The following is a 16,515-nucleotide window of genomic DNA, read 5'->3' on the forward strand; positions in this document are numbered from 1 at the left end:
TTGTAAGGGGGCCCCTGCCACCAGTTTTTTTTTTTTTTCAAAAAAAATTATTTTTTTTTTAAATTTTTTTTGGGGCCCCAATTTGTTTTTAACTTGTAAGGGGGCCCCTGCCACCATTTTTTTTTTTTTTCAAAAAATTTTTTTTTTCTCCAAATTTTTTTTGGGGCCCCAATTTGTTTTTAACTTATAAGGGGGCCCCTGCCGCCAATGTTTGTTTTTTTTTTCAAAAAAAAATTAATTTTTTTTCAAATTTTTTTTTGGGGCCCCAATTTGTTTTTAACTTATAAGGGGGCCCCTGCCGCCAATGTTTTTTTTTTTTTTCAAAAAAAATTAATTTTTTTTCAAATTTTTTTTGGGGCCCCAATTTGTTTTTAACTTAGAAGGGGGCCCCTGCCACCAATGTTTGTTTATTTTTTAGTTTTTTTTACATTTTTTTTTGTTGGGGCCCCAAGTTTTTTTTAACAGGGGGCCCCTGCCACCAATGTTTTTAAAAAAAAAAAAATTTAATTTTTTTTTTTTTGGGGCCCCAATTTTTTTTATAAGGGGGCCCTGACCATCAATAGCTTTTTACAACTTGTGTGGGGGGGGGTTACTTTTTTAGCGCTGATGTCTGTGTGGTCTTTTAACTGCGATGTGGGCGGGATATGGGGCAGAGCTTGGTCGTCAGTGTGGGCGGGGCCCAGGGGGCCCCAAAAATTTTGTTGTACGGGGCCCCGTGATTTCTAATGGCGGCCCTGGTTGTAATACATATGGAGCCCGGGTCAGATGCATATCTATTTTAATCTTATGCCATACTTTAAGGGTAGTTTTTATTAAAGGGTGTTGTGTTATCATTTTGGTCTTTCCCCACTTATCATCCCAAAGTGCATTTTCGATTGGGTAATCTCCCCATTCTTGTTCAATGTTACTGTGAGGCCTATTTTTTTAATTGGGAGAAATGACAGTAGTTATTTTTTCTTCTGCCTATTCAAGTTTATAGTATGCTCATGGTTTTATGCATGAATAGCCAAGGGTCCTTTTCTCTCCTCCCACTGTAGCTATAATTTGTTCTCCTTACGTAATGTACTACTAGCATACAGTATACTAAATATAGTTCTGGAATGCCTCTAATGTAAACCTGCCAAGCACATTTGGAGGTTAATCTCATATTCAAGCTTTCCTTCTGGACACTGTCAGTAAGTATTCGTAAAGCAAACAATTCCTGTTTTCCCTAAATTTGATTTTGTTCCTAATTTAGTTGTATGTAATCAATCTGCATTTGTCATTTAGATGTAATCTAATAAACAAATCTAGAATACGAAAATATCCAGCCAGTCATTTGGGCATAGTTACACTCTACTTACAATCACGTTAAAAACCCATTGTTTTGCAAAATACAGTATTACCGTAAGTTATTTTTTTTAGTTAAATAAGAAAATTTGTCTCAGACAAAATGTAATTATTTAAAATCTTACCCTTCATGACTTTTATATACTTGATATTATTTGATTTGGCAAAAGAATTATAGCAGAGCAGCTATGATCCACAGCACATGTTTTTTGGCAAATGTGAATTAATGAATAATGAACACGATATCTGAATTCCTAATATTTGTCATAAAAAATATGCTTTTCTGGTGTGCTAAATAACAATGTATTCCTACACATACAGACTATCTCTATGATTTGAGTGGAAGGATAGCACACCTTCCAACTGTCCCGTTTTTCGCGGGACAGTCCTGTTTTTGACAGCTCAACCTGCAGTCCCGGGTTGTTACTGATATGTCCCGATACAAAGATTCTAAAAGGTAATTGGCATTTGGCAGAGAGCCTAGAATACATGGCAGTTGCACTTAGATGCTTTTGTAACAATTTAAGATATGTAAAGAAACAGTTGTAACAATTTAAGATAAGCAGGTTTCTTGGAAAAATTGAGACTAGCATCTTAAAAGGCAATTCACCTTCATTAGCAAAGCTGTAATAACACTTAAAAACCACAGAAATGTGTTCATACTTCCATAACTTGCAAATTTTGTAACATGAACATAGTAATTATGGAGTGTGGCCACTAGAAAAAAAAATAGGGATAGGGCTCCAATACAGCTTATACATACCTCCCAACGGTCCCTTTTTCAGAGGGACAGTCCCTCTTTTGACAGCTCAACCCGCAGTCCCTCATTTGTATTGGAAAGTCCCTCTTTTCTCTGCACTGAACAGCCAGAAAAAGAAACAAAGTTTCTCACTTAATTGGCTTTTAGCAGAAAGCCCAGAACAGCTAACAGGTGCAAATAAGATACTTTGTAACAATTTTGAGACACAAAAACACAGTTTAGATAAGGAGAAATATTTTCAAACTTTCATAACCTGCCAAATTTTGTAAAACAAACATGGTAATTAGGGGGTGTGGCCACAGAAAGGGGTGTGGTCAAAAAATTCTGCGCTACGTGCGGGAATTTTTTTTTTTGTCCCTCTTTTTACTTCCAAAATGTTGGGAGGTATGGGATAGGGCTCCATTACAGCTTATATGATGGTCACTTTGTTTACGTTGATCTTTGTTTGCATTGACCTTTGTTTACTTTGACGATTTCCAAAGTCTTTACCAGATATGGAATGGCACCACACTGGGATGATCTGATCAGCTAGCCCACAAGACAATGATTCGATTGTAATAGGGAACTAGATAGACCCTTTTAGAGCGAACAATATCAACAAATCGTCATGGTCTTCATCTGACAGGATTTTCAGACAGATATCAGTCATATATGCAACTGGCACCGCCAACAGTAGGTTGGAAGTTTCAGCCATATATCTCCTTGCTAGGCATGAACCAAATCCATTGTTTTTTGTATTCCACAGAATATCAAATCCTCCACAACCCTATCTTACATATTAAAATGTGATGGAAATCCGTGACCAAAAAAATTGTTGCGTTCAGTCACGTGACTTCAAAAGTTCAGATTTGGTTTTCAAATTTGAATTTTAAAATTTATCATGTACTGTCCCTTTAAGAATTCAAATTAGACTATTCGCCAACTAAAACCTGCCGAATTGGTGTTTTAGCCTATGGGGGACCTTCTACAATCAATTTGAAGTTTGAAAAAAAAAAATTTTAATTTTGGTGAAAAAATTTGAATCGAATTTGATCAATTGCTGCTCGATTCTATTCACCCGATTTAAAAAAAAAAAATGATTTTTTTTTTTAAATAAATTTTGATTCGTCGTTTTTTTTCCGAATTTCGAGTTTATGGTAGTTGGTAGGAGTTTTTAGAAACTCCCATAAACTCGAAATTCAACTCTTGATAAATCTGCTCCTAAAAGTTAACTGATAGGTGAACCACTCCTTTAAATGTTCTGGTAAATTTGTGCTTAGTAAAACAGAACACTTTGTTGGCATAAACATAGTGAACGTAATTTACAGTCTATGAGAATCACCCTTTAGTACACCTAAAATGTGACCAACTGTTCTTTTATGGAGCACAGCATACAAAAATTGCCACCAGCTGGGACAAAGTCTCTGTCACAGGTATGGCAACCTTGTAATGTAACTACCCATGTGAACAATGGACTTGCAAGCACTCGTAACAGCTGTCTTTGAGCTGAGAATGTACTTTGCCTCATCACTTCCAGTGGTGTAATTTTTTGGGGCTTCTTTAAATGAGATATTTTGTGTAAAAAATAAGAATGTACCAGTGCGTTCTACTCATTTACTGTATACTCCTATAACAGGGGCAAATTCACTAAAGGGCAAATAGTCGGCAACGAGCACTTCACCACACTATGCGCCACTTCGCCAAGGGACTTTGCTGGCGACTATTCACTTGCGTTACTTCGGCAGTGTAAACGTTTCAAAGAGAAATGGCGCTAGCAATCGTTTCAAAGAGAAATGGCGCTAGCCATCGTTTCAAAGAGAAATGGCGATAGCGATCGTTTCTGCTTAGCGAAACTTTTTAGTCTTTCGCTTAGATCAATTTGAATAGGACTGGTACATTAAAGTCGTATGGACGTCTTTATTAGAGATGTTGGTGCAAGTGCTTGAAGTGGCCACTTTTTATTACAAATGTCCAAGGAGCCTGAATAAAGACAAAACAAGTTGCCAGCGTTTTTACAAATTTAATGCATTTCTGGCAGACAGGATGTGATGTCACTGACATAAGATTGATGCTCGCTAGGGATGCACCGAATCCACTATTTTGGATTCGGCCGAATCCCCCGAATCTGTCGCAAAAGATTCAGCCGAATATCAAACCCAATCCAAAGCCTAATTTGCATATGCTAATTAGAGGTGGGAAGGGGAAAACATTTTTTACTTCCTTGTTTTGTGACAAAAAGTCACGCAATTTTTCTCCCTTTGCATAAGCAAATTAGGATTCGGATTCAGTTCGGCTGGGCAGAAGGATTCGGCCGAATCCTGCTGAAAAAGGCCGAATCCTGCCCGAATCCAGAACCAAATCCCTACTGCTCGCCCAAGAGCGAAAAATCGCCTGGCAATAGAGTGCGAATGAACGGTAGCGACAGTCTAGTTCGCTAGCGAATTGTCCAGTACTGCTGTTTTGGAGATGTCCCTGCAGATGGGATTTCTGGTGAAATTTTACTAGCATCGGCCACTTCGCCCTTTAGTGAATCTGCCCCCTAAGTGTTATATTAAAGCTGAGTTTAACAGTGGGTTATTTTATTATGATTAGTCCAAGGGAAGTTGGGGAATTGTTTGCTAAGTACTGTGCCACCATCTCCTGCTGGTTTTCTAGGCATCTCCTGTAGTGGAGAGCTTTCCTCAAGATTTCCACAGTGGGCATGAGCTCTTACTAAAATAGGCACAGCGGACTTCCAGGAGAACGAACTGAAACAGAGCACTCAGCAAACAGTAGCCAGACTGAAGAGCCAACCCCGGGTAGCCACTAAGCAACTAAACTGACTAGCAATCTCCCGCCCTGTCCTTATTCGCATTAAAGGGGATGTATATACCCTGGTTGTTTCGCTTAGGGGCTGATTTATTATTCATTGAGTGTCAGAATTGGGTATTTTTTTTGTTATTTACATTTTTATTCATTATATGATTAACAAAAAAAAAAGACTGGAAAAATGAGTGAGTCAAGCAAGATAAAGAACCAGGGACATAACTACAGGGGAAGCAGACCCTGCTACTGTCTATGAGGTGCAAGGGCCCATGAGGCCCTAATTAAATATATATTTAGGGTTGCCACCTTTGCCAATGGCTAAACCCTAACAAAGGGGGCGGGGCAGATAGCATTGGGAGTGGAGAAGTGGGTGGGCACGATGACATCAGATGTCATGGCGTTTTGATCTGCTGGGTCAGGGTTATTGCATCACTTATATGCAACTGGCTGGATTTCTGTCCTGTTTTCGCAGTGTTTAGAATGGGACAGTTTTGAACAGACAGCCCTTTGACAAACTGAGATGTTTAGTTGAAACCCACACGGCTGGAAACCCTACCTCTATCTATTCTGCCCATGGTTGAGACCAACCCTTTAACTACTAAGTATGGGATCTGTTATACAGAGATCAGGTATCCAAAAAGCTTTGAAATACTAAATGCCAATTTACAAAAACTTTTGCTTATTTCTGTTTCTGAACTGCACTTGATAATAACTAAGCCGGGTCAAGGTGAGTATCTTGGTATTTAATTGGTTTTCATATATTGGCAGATTATTGTTGTGCTTTAACAAGGCTGAAAACCGAACAAAAAGTGGAGACCAGAACAGGCCTTAGGAAAAACCAAACTGTTTCGGGTCCAAACCCAACAGATTTTTTTATATTCAATTTTGAAATCTGACATGGGGCTAGACATTTTGTCAATTACCCAGCTGCCCCATGTCATGTGACTTGTGCCTGCACTTCAGGAGAGAAATGCTTTCCGGCAGGCTGTTGTTTTTCCTTCTCAATGTAACTGAATGTGTCTCAGTGGGACATGGGTTTTACTATTGAGTGCTGTTCTTAGATCTACCAGGCAGCTGTTATCTTGTGTTAGGGAGCTATTATCTGGTTACCTTCCCATTGTTCTTTTGTTTGGCTGCTCGGGGGGGAGAAGGGAGGGGGGTGATATCACTCCAATTTGCAGTAAAGCAGTAAAGAGTGATTGAAGTTTATCAGAGCACAAGTCACATGACTTGGGGCAGCTGGGAAATTGACAAAATGTCTAGCCCCATGTCAGATTTCAAAGTTGAATATAAAAAAATCTGTTTGCTCTTTTGAGCAATGGATTTCAGTGCAGAATTCTGCTGGAGCAGCACTATTAACTGATTCATTTTGAAAAACATTTTTTTTCCCCATGACCGTATCCCTTTAAACACGTCAACCTCAGGACATTTTGGGGCCCTAAAATTAATTTGCTGTGTGGTCCAGTAACATTTGGTTACACTTTTTACTCATTTTTACCTCAGGAAATAATAATTCAGCCCTCAGTGGACATAATAGAATGCTCATTCATGTGAGCAAGGGGCCCTCCAGCTTTAACAGAAGCAAAACTGCTTCCAGCCAGTTGCTTTTCCTCCCTGACCTTGAATAATAGGTAGGTGACTCTTTAATGGGAATGAGAGGTAATAGCTCAGAGAAAAAGCTGCACTTCCATGAGCAGTGGGACTGTGACGCAGCTTGGTGGGAGCAGAGAGGCGGGACTCGGGCTGCTATTGCAGGGTTGTGGCTGTCACTCAGTCATGACCACTTCCTGTGGAAGGGTGAGAGAAGTCGCAAACCCCTGATTTCAGTCTTTTAGATACGGAACAGAGAGCGTCTCCGTGCAGCTGTAAAATCATGACGGGTTTAAGAGGTAAAACTGCATTTTAAGCCATTTTTTTTTAGTGAGGGGCCAATTAAAGCAAGGGGGCATAGAATACTGGGATACAATATGTCCCCTTCAATGCAGCTTGGTGTTCAAATCAATAATCAGACCAGTGAGCTGAAATTGCTTCACACTTTCCCCCCCAATAGGAGCTGCTGCTGCCCCCATTGCTTTGCTTGCACACAGATGATTGGCTAACGGTCTCTGTCTATCAGGCAGTGCATTGTGGGGCTGAAACTTTGCTTAATCTCAGGATGCCATGTTTAAACATCCGCTGCCAGCACTACCTGAGTATCTCCCATACTGCTACTGCTGCTGCTTATGTAAAGGGGAAACACGGAACTGCTGGGTGACTTCCTGGTTTAATTCATACTGGCCTGGTCTCAGTCTAGTAAGCAAGGTAGGGAGGATGATGTGCTCCACTGCATCTCGACAGTGTGTTTCTCCAGCTTGTCTGGTGAGCCAGTAACAGAGGTGTAAGGTCAGGCACACATTCCAAAGCAAAAGGACTTTTTAACTCTTTCTGCCTGTGCTGCTCGAGCATCTCCTTGTGACCATTGTGTTTTATATGGTTTTATGCTTATTCTGTGCCAATGCATTTTACTGTGTGCCTATATCAGTACAGGTATGGCACCTGTTATCCAGAATGCTCGAGACCGGGGGTTTTCTGGATAAAGGATCTTGCCGTAATTTGGATCTCCAAACCTTAAGTCTATTAAAAATCATTTAAGCATTAATTAAACCCAATAGGATTGTTTTGCCTCGTATATCTTGGTTGCAGTCAAGGGATTGTTTTATTATTATTATTATTATTATTATTATAATTATAGAAAAAAAGGAACTCATTTAAAATTTTAATCATTTGTTTAAAATGGAGTCTATAGGTGATGGCTTCTGCGGGCCTATATTAGTACAGTTAAGGGACCTGTGATCCAGCATGCTCGAGACCTGGGGTTTTCTGGATAAAGGATCTTGCCGTAATTTGGATCTCTAAACCTTAAGTCTATTAAAAATCATTTAAGTATTAATTTAACCCAATAGGATTGTTTTGCCTCCAATAACGATTAAGTATATCTTGGTTGCAGTCAAGGTATTGTTTTATTATTATTATTATTATTATTATTATAGGAAAAAAAAGGAACTTATTATTTAAAATTTTAATAATTTGTTTAAAATGGAGTCTATAGGAGATGGCTTCTGTGGGCCTATATTATTACAGTTAAGGGACCTGTTATCCAGAATGTTCGAGACCTGGGGTTTTCAGGATAAAGGATCTTGTTGTAATTTGGATCGCCAAACCTTAAAGGGCAGATTAATCAAGGGTCAAAGTGAATTGGAGGGAATTTTCAAAGTAAAAAAATTCAAAGTAATTTTTTGGAGACTTCGACCATCGAATAGGATACTACGACTTCGAATTTGATAATTGAAGTACTGTCTCTTTAAAAAAACTTCGACTTCAATACTTCCCCAAATTAAACCTGCCGAAGTGCTATGTTAGCCTATGGGGACCTCTACAGCATTTTTCTAAGTTTTTTGAAGTCAAAGTAAAAGCGTTCGATTGATTCACCACAGAATACCCAAATCTGATGAAAAAAGTTCGAATTCGAAGTATTTCAATTCGATGGTCGAATTTCGAAGTATTTTTTTACTTCGAAATTCGACCCTTGATAAATCTGCCCCTGAGTGTACTAAAAATTAATTAAACCCAATAGGACTATTTTGCCTCTGATAAGGATTAATTATAATGAATGATTAATAATAATTCATATGAACTATGAATTGATGCAGAATAACTTATTGTATATTAATTGTTATAACCTATGAATTGATGATCTATTTACATGAATTGGTGGTTGGTGATCAATTGAGAAGACTGATTTTTTTTTTAATAAAATTGAATGAATGGGAATTCCACTGAGTGCAATATGAGACCATGTATGTTTAAAATTAAAGATTAATTATATCGTGTGCAGTCAATGTATTTATTGTTTGATTATTATTGTTATAGACAAAAAGTAAATCATTCTTTCAAATTTGAATAATTTGTTTAAAATGGAGTCTTTAGGAGATGGCCTGTTGTGTGCCTATATCAGTACAGGTATGAGACCTGTTATCCAGAACGCTCGAGACCTGGGGTTTTCTGGCTAAAGGATCTTGCCGTAATTTTGATCTCCAAACCTTAAGGGCTGGGACACACTGGGCGATTTGGGGAGATTTAGTCGCCTGGCGACTAATCGCCGCGACTTTCCGCGACATTTCTCCCCGAATGCCTCCCCTCGCTCTGCGCCTGGCTAAAATGAAAAATCGACTGCGCTAATCACACGCGGCAATTCGTTTTCCGAAGTCGTCCGAAGTTTCCTCGTGAGGCAACTTCGGGCGACTTCGGAAAACGAATCGCCGCGTGTGATTAGCGCAGGCGATTTTTCATTTTAGCCAGGCGCAGAGCGAGGGGAGGCATTCGGGGAGAAAAGTCGCGGCGATTAGTCGCCAGGCGACTAAATCTCCCCAAATCGCCCAGTGTTTCCCAGCCCTAAGTCTACTAAAAATCATTGGAACATTGATTAAACCCAATAGGATTATTTTGCCTCCAATAAGGATTATTATATCTTAGTTTGGATCAAGCACAAGGTAATAGTTTTATTATTACAGAGAAACATTAAATCATTTTTACATTTTGAATAATTTGTTTAAAATGGAGTCTTTAGAAGATCGCCTACTGTGTGCCTATATTAGTACAGGTGTGGGACTTGTTATCTAGAATGCCCGAGACCTGGATAAAGGATCTTTCCATAATTTGGATCTCCAAACCTTAAGTCTACTTAAAATCATTGAGACATTAATTAAACCCAACAGGATTTTTGTCTCTAATAAGGATTATTTATATCTTGGTTGGTACACGGAACTGTTTTATTATTAAGTAAACATCAGTATTATTTTATGAAAATGGAGTCTTTAGGAGATGGCTTTCCCGTAATTAAGGGATCCCATACTTGTACATAAATCCCACTTTTCAGTTTAATTGTCATCAAAATATACACCAGAAATAATAGCTTTATGAAAAAAAAGGACAAGGAAACGTAGTATCACTGCTGGTTGCCAATCTGATTGACAGAAGAAAAGCACCAGCCAGGGTAATAGGACTGAAAAAAAGTGTTTAGACGGTAAACGACCCGTTTAAACTTGCATTTTGTCCCTTTTGATAAAGATCAAATTCCTTCCTCTTCCATGATTCTATGAGGGAATGTGCAAGTTAGACTTGTTTGCTGTGGCCCCTCCTGTTTAGCACCTCCTTGCCTTCCCTTGGCTCACTCCTCCTTTTTCTTTCCTTATAGTCCATGGAGTTAAGAACTGAGGCGTTCACCTGATTAGAGCAAACACGACAAACCTGTTGTGCGGGGCTCACCTTGATTCAAGGGAAAGCGAGCCGTGCATGCTCCTGCTTCTTCCATAGCAGCTTGGATGCTTCACATCTTGCCTACACACTGCAGCTCTCTGACACAGGTAAGAGCGGAGGGGTGAAATGAAGGAGACTGGAGCTTTTTATGCTATGAGATAAGGTATTGTGCCGCAACAGATAAGATTTTCTTGGGTATAATTATTCCAGTTGTTTCACTGTCCTGCAGGTTTTTCTCTTACTATATAACTTGGAGCCAAATTGCAGATCCGTAATTGAGGGCTTTGATTCCGATGGTTTAATTCTGTGCAGAAGGTTGGTTGAGGGCATCAGGCCTTATTATATAAATGCTGTATCCTTATCGGTTTTGTTTGTATAGTTCTGTACTTGTGAAACATGCAAGATTGTACTCCACACATGGTGCAGTGTTGGAGACTATGGCTGCACATACCTCCTTGTATGCTTTCACATGAACATGTCACAAGCCCTGTTTGCTTTTGTACCTTAGCTGTGGTTTTTATTACAATAAACTGTATGTGCAGAATTAGCATTTTTGTTTTCACATGGCTGTGTGATCTATTTAAAGTTTCAGTTCTGCTGTACTCTTGTACATGTGTGGGATACATTATCCGGAAACCCATTATCCAGAAAGCACCAAATAATGATGGCCATTTCCCATAGACTCCATTTTATCCAAATAATGCAAATTATAACAAAATGATTTCTCTTTTCTCTGTAATAATAAAACAGTAGATTGTACTTGATCCCAACTAAAGGTGGCCATACACGGGACGACAGACCGTGTCGGCAGCTTATTGGCCCATGTATGGGGCCCCCCGACGGGCTTCACCGATCGAGATCTGGCCGATCTCGATCGGATGTGACGAAAAATCCCGTCGGATCGCGGCCGCATGGCGGCCCCACGATCCGACCCCCGTTTCCCATGCGTTAGGATCCGATCGTTGGGCCCTAGGGCCCACGATCGGATCAGCCTGATATTGCCCGCATATCGGGGAGAGATCCGCTCGTTTGGCGACATCGCCAAACGAGCGGATTTCTCAGTGTATGGCCACCTTTAGATGTAATGAATCCTTATTGGAGGCAAAACAGCCTATTGGGTTTATTAAATGTTTAAATGATTTTCTAGTAGACTGAGGGGCCCATTTACTAAGGGTCCAAGTGAATTTTCGAATTCAAAAACTTTTGGGTACTTCGACCATTGAATAGGCCAAAATTCGATCGAATTTCGAAGTTTTACCACTTAGAAAATCGACCCTTAGTAAATGTGCTCCTAAGAGTCAGGGCACATGCTCGGATTCGGGGCGACTAAACTCCTCGTGAGGCAACTTCAATTGACTTTGGAAACAAAGCGCTCCAAGTGCCATCCCGCAGAAGATTTGCATTCTAGCTGGCGGGAGGCTGTTCGGGTAGATTACTCGCCCCGAAGAAGAGGAGATTTGTTACTGGGCGACTAATCTCCCCAAATCTGAGCGTGTGCCATGACCTGTAGTCTACTAGAAAACCGCAGGTCCCGAGCATTCTGGATAACAGGTCCCATACCTGTACCAGTTCTTTTTATATATTCCTATCCCAATCCTTTTTGCTGGCAGCCTCTCTGCTTTAAACTCCTTTTTTATTTCACCAAAGTGCCGGGTCAATGTTAAATCTGCTTACAGAGCTGCTACAGTTGCTTAGCAATAAGACCATGTTGAGTGGCCAGGCTGGTTATTACAGAACTGGAGCATTGCTTTTATCTACTTTTGCAGCATGAGAAGGCACTTGCCCAAGATATCCATGTAGTCGTGAAAATACCAATGTAAAAACATTATGGGGCTGATTTACTAAAGAGCGAAGTGGTTGTCGCTAGGGAAAATTTGCCAGAAATCCAATCTGCAGGAACATTGCCAATTTACTAACTGGCATAGAGGATGAAAGAGACCGTCGCTAGTGTAGTTTCGCTCATTATCGCCAGGCAAATCTTCGCTTATGGGGAACGCTACTCATTAAAGTGCAAATTTTACACAACGTTGCCTCTCTTTGCCACCTTAGACCTGGCGAACTGATAAGATGAAGCAACATTCTCCTCAATCTTATGTCCGTAACATCTTATCCTGTATGACGAAAACTTGTAAAAAAACACTGGGGTTTTTTCATATTTTTTTAATAAGCGGGATTGCCTTCAAAAGTTCTATTAAAGATTTTTGTAACATTTTTTTTCCCAACCATTTGAGGGGCATGCCACATTTTTTTTAGGGTGGGCTCATGTCTAGGACATTAAAGGATCTCCTTTGTCTTTATTTTGCTTCCTTGGACATTTGTAATAATAAGTGGCTACTTCAAGTATTTGCACTAACCTCTCTAATAAACACACATATATGACCCGTCCCATTCAAATTGACCTAAGCGTAAGCGTAATAAAACCGGTAACCAGCAGTGGTAAACCCGCGGGTAGTGGGCCCGCCCGCACATCACTACTATGCAGAACTTGTTTCTTTTCTCATAGCAGACAGTGAACATACAGAGGTGGACAGAATTATAATTACTGGGCGGTAACATTTTAGGCACCTCCCAGTGATAATAATGAAGACAATGTAACACATTTTGCTGTTGTGCGTGCCATTTGATTGCTTACTTTTTATTGTTGATTTTAATCACTTACCTGATGCCCCAGCTGGTGCTTCTGTTAGCCACAATGCGGCTCCAGACCCAAATATTTCTGTATGAGCACCACCTTGCAATCTTCTTTGTTTGCTTCTTCCTTCTTGGTGGGTTTCCCTTGCGCAGTAGAGTGATAAGCCAATTTTTAAAGGAGAAGCAAACCCTAAAGTTAAAAAAAAAAACCCTACCCCCCTATCCTACATAGACCCCCCTCCCCCCCAGCCTAGCTACTACCCCGGGCAAATGCCCCTAACTCTTTACTCACCCCTCGGTGCAGATTCTGTCCAGCGGAGTTCATGGGCCGCTTTGGTAATCTTTGGGTCTTCTCCCAGTGCTTCTGAAATTTCCGTGAGTTTCGACGCATGCGCAGTTGTCGCGAGAAAAATGCTCCAACTGCGCTTGCACCGATACGGCACGTCTCAAACATTACCCAAGAGAAGAAGATGCCGCCTGTGAACACAGAATCTGCATCGAGGGTTAAGTAAAGAGTTAGGGGCATTTGCCCTCGGGTAGAAGCTAGGCTGGGGGGGAGGGGGGTCTATGTAGGGTAGGGGGATAGGAGTTTTTAAACTTTATGGTTTGCTTCTCCTTTAAGCAAAAAGCCGAGGTTTTTTTTACCTCTTCTGCACCTGCATTGGCCCAGGGCAACAGAAGAAAGAAGCAGAAGAGGATCATGTATAGAAGTACCCCAGGTCAGTTCAGTATTCTGCTCTCAGAAGCACCAGCCCGGGGTATTAGGTAAGTGATTATAATTCAGAGGGTATCCCCAGTTACAAATAGTGCCCTGCCTAGCATTGTAAGGCAGCGGTGCTAACCATTGTTGTTCCACCGCTCTGTCCTTGTTCTATTGTACTTTCCTAATGTAACTGTGAAACCCAAACAATGACATAAAAGCTAGAGCACAACTGTTGTTTGATTGTTTGACTATGCCACCAATTAAATCCTATTTCATGGAGGTAAGCAAGGGCATGTTAGAAACCTCCACACCCTGTTGCTAGTGGGTGTGCTAAAATTCGTTGCTTAAATATGTGAGTTGTAACCTTTGCCCCATATAGCTATCTATTATCTCATGAGGCAGCACATTGCTACTGAAATCTGAGCACTTCCGAAGTTAAGGGCTGGGTCACCTTTTGGTTATCTTGTACTGTGTTATATAATGTGCCTATTCCTAGCAACTTTGCAATTGCTCTTCATTATTTATTTCTTATAGACTTGGAATTATTTGCCTTCCTCTACATTTTTGCAGCTTTCAAATGGGGATCACTCACCCTGGAAGCTAAAAAAAAAAAAAAAATTGCTCTGTGAACTTACAATTGTATTATTATTAATCCTTTGTGAAAGATTTGGCTGAATCCGAACCCTAAAATTTTATTTATACTACAAAAAGTCATATGATTTTAAAGGGGTTGTTCACTTTTACATTAACTTTTAGTATGATGCAGAGCGTGATATTCTGAGACAATTTGCAATTGGTTTTAATTTTTTAATTATTTGTGGATTTTGAGTTATTTAGCTTTTTATTCAGCAGCTCTCCTGTTGGCAATTTCAACAATTTGGTTGCTAGGGTGCAAATGATCCTAGCAACTATGAATGGATTTGAATAAGAGACCGGAATATGAATAAAGGTGGCCATACACTGAGGTGGGCAATATCGGGGTGATCCGATCGTGGGCCCTAGGGCCCAACGATCGGATCCTAACGAATAGTAATGGGCATTCGGATCGCAGAACCGCATCAATGAATAGATGCGGCCGCAATCCGACCGGATTTTTCGTCCCATCCGATCGAGATCTGGCCGACTTTCGGCCAGATCTCGATCGGGGGGGGCCCCATACACGGTCCAATAAGCTGCCGACACGGTCTGTCGCAGCTTTTATCGGCCTGTGTATGGCCACCTTTAGAGAGTGTTGCATATAAAGATGAGTAATAAAAAGTAGCAATAACAATACATTTGTAGCTTTGAAAGCTGAAAAGAGGCAGAAGAAAACGGCAAATAATTTAAAAACTATAAAAATGACCAATTGAAAAGTTGCTTAGAATTGGCCATTCTATAACATACTAAAAGTAAACATAAAGTTGGACCACCCCTTTAAGTTTTTGTTCGGCCAGGCAAGAGAATTTGGTTGAATCCGAATCCTGCTGAAAAAGGCCGATTCCTGGCCGAATACCGAACTGAATTCGGTACATCCTTACTTTTTATCCCTTATCTTTCTATTCAGACCCTCTTCTATACATATTCCAGTCTCTCATTTAAACCACTGCTGGTTGCTAAGGTAAACAAGACCCCAGCAACCAGACAGCTGCTGAAATTGCAAACTGAAGAGAAACAAAAAGCTGAAAAACCCCAAATAATTAAAACATGAAAACCAGTTGCAAATTGGTGGAGAATATCCGTGTTTACATCATATTAGAGGTTCATTTTAAGGACTTGTGAACCCATCAATAAAAAATGTGTCATGTGAGGGAACCCTTTACTGCAAAATACTTTTTATTATACTTCTGCTTACACATTTTTGTAGTTTTGAAGTTGTAGGCTAATGGCAGATGAGGTGTTTGCTCTGCTAGTGGAGAAAAGGCCAGTCCTGCCCACAGATGCCACGCCTGTGTGTAATGATGGGCGTGAATATGGTCTGCCTTAAAGGGGAATTCAAACCTGTAATAAAAGTTTTTTTTTTATTACAGGGTTGAATTCTCCTTTCAAGGGATGGTTCACCTTTGAGAAATATTTTACTATGACGTAGAGAGTGATATTCTGAGACAATTTGCAATTGATTTTCATTTTTTATAATTTGTGGTTTTTGAATTATTTAGTTTTTTATTCAGCGGCTCTCCAGTTTGCAATTTCATCAATCTGGTTGCTAGGATCCAAATTACCCTAGCAACCATGCACTGATTTGAGTGAGAATATGGAATATTAAAAGAGGCGGGTCTGAATAGAAAGATGAATAATAAGAAGAAGCAATAACAATAAACGTGTAGCCTTACAGAATATTTGTTTTTAGACGGGTTAGTGACCCCCGTTTGAAAGAGTCAGAAGAAGAACTTTAAAAAAAAAATAATGAAGACCAATTGAAAAGTTTCTTAGAACTGGCTATTCCATAACATACTAAAAGTTAATCTAAAGGTGAACCACCCCTTTAATGCCCCCATACATGGACAGATACAGTATATAGGGAATCAGGGAAGCCTATCGGAGGGCCCCTTACAATGCCCAATAAGCTGCCGACTTAATCTGCCAGCAGCTTATTGGGAAGTGTATGGGGCCCTCCGACAGGCTTCCCAGATTGATATCTGGCCAAAAGTTTGACAGATATAGATCGGGCGGGTTTAAAAATCCCGTCTGATCTAGTAGCGCATTGGTTCCTTATGTATACGACCGCCCGTATTCTTCTCTTTGTGATACGATTGCAGGGACCTAGGGCCCACGTTCTGATCAGCCTGATATCGCCCACCTCAAGGTGGGCATATCGGTCACCAAACGAGCGGATTTCCCTATGTATGGCCAGCTTTACACTGCGCACATGGGCAGATTTCAGCAGAAAATGCAGACACAAGCAGTTTTTGCCCAGAATGGGTTTTATCAATTTTGCGTAGCACGTATTTATTTGTGCTGTGCTCGTCTTTACTTGTTTTGTGAATCGAGGCGAGATCTGCATTGCAATATTCCCAGATGAGATGGGTGTTTGAGT

The 16,515-nt window shown here is 40.3% G+C and overlaps 1 protein-coding gene across 5 annotated transcripts in view; it reads left to right on the forward strand.

Moving 5' to 3' along the window:
• Window positions 1-6,604: 6,604 nt before the first annotated feature.
• The window catches only part of cpt1al.L (carnitine palmitoyltransferase 1A (liver) like L homeolog), a 36,562-nt gene continuing 26,651 nt past the window's right edge, over window positions 6,605-16,515 (forward strand). For 3 of the 5 annotated variants that reach the window (XM_018224267.2, XM_018224271.2, XM_018224270.2), the window contains exons 1-2: window positions 6,605-6,762; window positions 10,107-10,275. The gene's annotated coding sequence lies outside the window, so the exon portion shown is untranslated. Of the gene's footprint in view, window positions 6,763-7,024; window positions 7,175-10,106; window positions 10,276-16,515 lie in introns of those variants that run through there. The other 2 variants (XM_018224268.2, XM_041569651.1) reach the window with 2 other exon arrangements.

The sequence above is a fragment of the Xenopus laevis genome, chromosome 7L (genome assembly GCF_017654675.1).
Source record: "Xenopus laevis strain J_2021 chromosome 7L, Xenopus_laevis_v10.1, whole genome shotgun sequence".
Taxonomy (NCBI): Eukaryota; Metazoa; Chordata; class Amphibia; order Anura; family Pipidae; genus Xenopus; species Xenopus laevis.